Below are 5,788 nucleotides of genomic sequence, written 5' to 3'. Positions count from 1 at the left end.
GTTGCGAAAAATCTGGTGATGGGAGCACATCTTCATCCACTGGAACAGTTGGAGGAGAAGCCATAGGCACATCCGTAGGAGAGGGAGGATAAGATAAATTAAGATCAAAGTATAACTCCTCACCATCTTCCATATTTTGAAGAGCAGTTGATTTTAAGGTATCCTCAGGGATAGAATCGGCTTCATGAAGGGGAGTCAGTTTGTGGATTGGTGAAGACTGAGTTGTTGTGGGGACATGTGAGTCAGGAGAAGGAGTAGTATCAGAAGAGTTAATAAGTGGTGATGGTGTATCCTCAGTTGGAGGTTGAGTGGTTTCAGCTTCAGATTTTTGAGAAACAGATGAGGAAGGACGAGTTTTTCGTTTCTTGGAGGCAGGGCGGTCATCAGTTTGAATCTTCATCTGTTTAATTTTCTTCATAGAAAAAGTGTTGTTGAAGTGGATGAAATGTTAATCCACAAGTGGGATTTTGAAAAATTTGAAGATTTTTGTCAAAATCATCCCATAGGGAGCAGATCGTCCCATTACAACAGCATTCAGCATGAAGGTGAAAATAACATGACCCAAATGAAGAGGAGTACCAGTAATCACGTGATGAATAATCATGAGGTCAAGCTTCGTGACTTTCTCAAAACTGCTAGCCCGGGGCGTGATGGAGTGGACACAAATATTGTGAAGGATACGACACAAGGGGACGAGGTTGGAGGCTACCAACGGTTTTGGAGGTTTGATGAGTGTGCTTTGGAGCACAGAGGTCCTAGTGATGACACATTGTGAATACCATGTCTCAGATAAGCAGTGAGCTCCTTCATCACATATATCAAGTATTTGACATAGTGTGGTGGGATTAATTTCCATATGAACCCCTTTTAGCACCATACTGAAATTGGTCGTGCCTTTTGATCCTTTTGAAGCAGGGTAGAAAGCCCTTACTAGACGAGGGTACTGTGGTTCATTGATTTTGACAAAAGAGGTCCAGCCGAGCTGTTCAAACATTTCTTCCATATTGAACCCTCCTTGTTTGATATCAGCAAGGTCAATGATTTTACCATTGACCACTGACTTGTTTTTCCATTTTGAGGTGTAGACAGTTTCTAATTCGGCCAAATCAAACAGTGAAGTTATTTCAGAATTTTTTGTGGATGATGATAGGGGTTTTGGTGAAGAAGGTTTGGCCTTTTTAGGAGTTGGAGTTTTGGAGTTTGATTTTGTAGGAGGAATGATAAAGGGGGTTTTGGTGAAGAAGGTGTGGCCTTTTTTGGAGTTGGAGTTTTGGAATTTGATTTTACAAGAGGAGGTTGTTGTGCTGGTTCAACAGGGAGAGTGGTCTCTGAATCATCAGAATTGATGACATGGATCGTATTGTCTTGAGGAGGTACCTTGTTGGATGAAACAGCTCTAGACATGATTCTGGAGGAGCGTCTGGAGGGGACTGAGGAGGATGAGTTTTTGGAGATTTTTGGAGAAGAGCTTTTGGATGGTTGAGATGAAGATATGGTGTTCATGGAAGTTGCTTCAGATTGAGTTTCCTCATGATAATCTGACTCAGTGCTTGAGTAGACATCTTGGTTCTTTTCTGGTTCTTGATATGAGATTTTGCATTTTGCAGTAACTTTAGTTCGAGCCATTGAAAGGAAATGGTGTGGGAAGTAAATGTTGGATGAAGAAAGGTTTTCTGAACAAATGGTTGATGAGTGAGAACGAGAGAGGATGGGAAACGTATAGATGAGGATGGGAGATGAACAGGGAGAACGTGTGAGGAAACGTGAGAAGACAGAAAAATTTAATGCGTCGTTTGCCTAGGAAGCTAGTGAGATGATGGATTGGATAGGCTGAGTCACGTGGCCGTAAATGCATTCAATGCACGACGTGAAACACGGAGGCATACGCCACGCGTGCTACCCAATGAGAGAGAAGGCATACTACATTTCTCTAGGCTGCCAAGTCAGGGGACGTTTCACTCACAGGACATTCCGTCCTCTGGTGGTTTTGCTTATCCTCACAGGCTTAACTAAAATTGTATATACTAATTTAAAGGAGCAACATATATTTTTAGATTATTAATAATACCAATTATAATAATATAATAAAGGAATATAACTAAGATAAATCAATTAATTTTAGACAAATTAAGAATTGAAAGTTCCTCCAAGATCTTTTTGAACCTATCCTCTTGGATAGGTTTGGTAAAAACATTTGCTAATTGATTTTCAGTGTCAATAAAAATCAATTCTAAATCCCCTTTTTGCACATGATCTCTTATAAAATGATGTTTAATTTCAATGTGCTTAGGTCTAGAATGTTGAATGGGATTTTTAGAAAGATTTATTGCACTTGTATTATCACAAAGGATGGAAATTTTTGCGTACCTTAGCGAGTAATCCTCAAGCTGATTTTTTATCCAAAATAGTTGTGAGCAACATTTAGCGGCTGATACATACTCTGCTTCAGTAGTTGAAAGAGCAATGGTACTTTGTTTTTTGCATGACCAACTTATTAGGGATTTATCCAGAAATTGGCAAGCACCACTTGTGCTTTTTCTTTCAACTTTGTCTTCCGCGTAGTCGGCATCACAATAAGCTATGAGGTCAAGATTGGAACATTTCTTGTACCAAATTCCCATATTTATAGTGCCAACAAGGTATCTAAAAATCCTTTTTACTGCAGTGAGATGAGATTCTTTAGGAGAGGATTGAAATCTTGCACAAAGACCGACTGTAAAGACTACGTCTGGTCTGCTGGCTGTGAGATACAACAATGATCCTATCATTCCTCTGTACTCCTTTTCAGATATTGGAGTTCCTTCATCATCTTTGTGGAGTATGGAGGATGGGTGCATAGGAATTCCCATACTCTTGGCTGAACTCATGTTATATTTTTTGAGCAAATCATTTGTGTATTTTTCTTCTGATATAAAAAGACCATCCTCTCGTTGTTTGATTTGTAAACCAAGAAAGAATTTTAATTCCCCCATCATACTCATCTCAAACTCACTTTGCATGAGATTTGAGAAATCTTTACAGGTCTTTTCATTTGTGGATCCAAAGATTATGTCATCTACATAAATTTGAACAATTAATAAATCCTTCTCATGTGTCTTGAAAAGAGTAGTATCAATCTGTCCTCTAATAAATCCATTTTCTTTTAGAAAAGAGCTTAACCTCTCATACCAAGCTCTAGGAGCTTGCTTTAAACCATAAAGAGCTTTTGAGAGTTTGAACACATGGTTTGGTAGTTTTTCATCCTCAAATCTAGGAGGTTGACGAACATACACTTCTTCATTTAAAAACCCATTCAAAAAGACACTTTTTACATCCATTTGAAATAGTTTTATACCTTTATGAGTAGCATAAGCTAAGAGGATTATTATTGCTTAAAGTCTTGCTACGGGTGCAAACGTTTCATCATAATATATTCCTTCTTGTTGATTGTACCCTTGTGCCACTAGTCTTGCTTTATTTCTAATGACTTCTCCATCCTCATTTAGTTTGTTTCTAAATATCCATTTAGTTCCAATAATAGATTTGTCCATAGGACGGGGTACAAAATTCCATACCTTGTTTCTTTCAAATTGTGAGAGTTCTTCCATCATAGCTTCAACTCATGATTTGTCACCAATAGCTTGATCAATCGTCTTGGGTTCAACTTGTGATATCATGACCCTGTTGGTAGTATTTTCCCTTAGAGAGTTTCTGGTTCTCACACCATCTGCAGTATTTCCAATGACTAGATCTAGAGATGATGCGTGACTGTTTTCCATCCTCTTGGAAGTTGCTGAGAGGTTGGGTCAGACTCATCCTCTGCGTGAGGACCGGGTACTTGAGAGGATGATTTTTCATCTTCTTCATCCTTATCCATTTTCTCTAAACACAAGTCATCAAACTCATCAAAAATAACATGCATGGATTCCTCCACAGTTTGAGTCCTAAGATTATATATTCTATAACCTTTTGTCGTTGTGGAGTATCCTAGAAAAATTCCTTTATCAGATTTTGGATCAAACTTTCCCAAATTTTCTTTATTATTTAGAATGTAGCAATAACACCCAAATATGTGAAAATAGGAAATATTTGGTTTTCTCCCTTTCCATAATTCATATGGAGTTTTATTTAAATTTTTTCTAATGGATGCACGATTTGAAACATAACAAGCAGGGTTGATGGCTTTGGTCCAAAAATATTTTTCAATGTTGGCTTCATTTAAAATAGTTCTAGCCATTTCTTGTAAAGTTCTATTTTTCCTTTCAACAACCCCATTTTGTTGGAGAGTTCTTGGACAAGAAAAGTTGTGAGAAATACCATTTTCTTCACAAATTTTTTTAAAAGAATCATTTTCAAATTCACCTCTATGGTCACTTCTCACCGAGTCAATTTTTGATCCTTTTTCATTTTGAATCTTTTTGCAAAAATGGTGGAATGCCTTAAAGGCTTCATCTTTGTGTTTTAAAAATAGAACCCACGTAAAACGAGAAAAATCATCAACAATTACAAAGCCATATCTTTTTCCACTAAGACTTGGAGTTTTGATAGGACCAAAAAGATCAATGTGAATGAGTTCAAGAGGATGATTTGTTGAAACAAAGTTTTTAGAGTGAAAACTACTTTTAACTTGTTTTCCTTTCTCACAAGCTTCGCAAACTTTGTCTTTTTCAAAATTAATTTTTGAAAGTCCTTTTACTAATTCTAAATTTGCTAATTTAGAAATAGTGTTTAAGCTTGTGTGACCGGCTCGTTTGTGCCAAATCCATTTATCTTTTTCAATGGAAACAAAACAAGATTCAGTAGGTAAATCATCAAGATAAAGTTCATATAAATTCGTTTTTCTACACCCGAAATAGAAAACTCTACCCGAGGATGAGTGCTTAACCTCACATAGAGTAGGCTTGAAAATAACTTCAAAACCACTATCGCATAATTGACTAATGCTTAGCAAGTTATGTTTTAAGCCATCCACATACTGAACATTTTCAATTTTTGCAGAATTATTCTTACCAATAATACATGTTCCTTTTATTTGAGCTTTATCATTATTACCAAATGTGACTGATCCTCCATCCTTTATCTCCAATGACATGAAGCATTGCTTATCCCCTGTCATATGCCTTGAGCAACCATTTTCCATGTACCAAGGCTTTCTTTTGTTGATTAGAGGATGAACCTTGTTAATTTATGATTTTGCCATGATACATAGGTTGGCCTCTTCTTCCTTTTCTTGCTCCGAGGATGACTCGTCACTATCATCCCAAGTAATCATCATGGATTTGTTTTTGTATGGAAATTTTCTAGAGTTCCTTTTGTTGAGAGGACACTCAGTTTTATAGTGTCCCATCTTGTTGCATCCATAACAAGTTATTTGACTTTTGTCAATTTTATATTTTTGAGGAGGTCCTCTATTCTGTCCTCTTCTGTTTAACATCCTCTGATTTTTTTTGGAAATCAGAACGAGTTCATCCTCATCCTCAAACAGAGGATACTATGCGTTTTTCTTTGTTATGACATCTTCATTCTTCTTGGAGGATGAGCTTTCTGTTTGGCTGGTTTTTAGAGCAATCATTCTTCCCTTTTTGTTTGGTTTATCAGCCAACAACAATGGTTCATGAGCTCTTAGAGTTCCAACAAAATCTTCTAATTTCATGTTGGTCAAATCTCTTGTTTCTGTAATGGCAGTTACCATTGGCCTCCATTCTTTTGGTAAACTTCTTAGGATTTTTCTTATCCTTTCTTGAACGGAGTATACCATTCCAAGAGATCTCAAGTTATTTAATATGATTGTTAACCTTGAGAACATTTC

This window comes from Cicer arietinum, chromosome 1, assembly GCF_000331145.2.
Source record: "Cicer arietinum cultivar CDC Frontier isolate Library 1 chromosome 1, Cicar.CDCFrontier_v2.0, whole genome shotgun sequence".
Classification (NCBI taxonomy): Eukaryota; Viridiplantae; Streptophyta; class Magnoliopsida; order Fabales; family Fabaceae; genus Cicer; species Cicer arietinum.
The sequence above is the reverse complement of the archived record's forward strand: the minus strand, read 5'-3'. Positions refer to the sequence as shown.